Here is a 293-nt window from a genome sequence, read left to right as displayed (position 1 = left end):
TGTCTATTTAATATGCATAAATAATTAATCAATAAAATTTTAATTTATAAGCATAAATTAATATATATACACACACACACATATAACTAATCAAAACATTATGAAATTTGATAAATTTTAAGCAGTCTTTATGAAAAAATCTAATGTTCGTTATTATAAATATGATCAATGTCACTCCACATTCGATTTGCTATAGCATCCCTCCATGCATTTGCATTTGCATTTGCATTTGCTCATTGTTGTTCTTAAGTGTCAAATATTTTATCAAAGTTGTTATCTTCGTAAACTTGTTC

This window comes from Primulina huaijiensis, chromosome 12 (assembly GCF_012295235.1).
Source record: "Primulina huaijiensis isolate GDHJ02 chromosome 12, ASM1229523v2, whole genome shotgun sequence".
Taxonomy (NCBI): domain Eukaryota; kingdom Viridiplantae; phylum Streptophyta; class Magnoliopsida; order Lamiales; family Gesneriaceae; genus Primulina; species Primulina huaijiensis.
Note: the sequence above shows the minus strand (reverse complement) of the source record.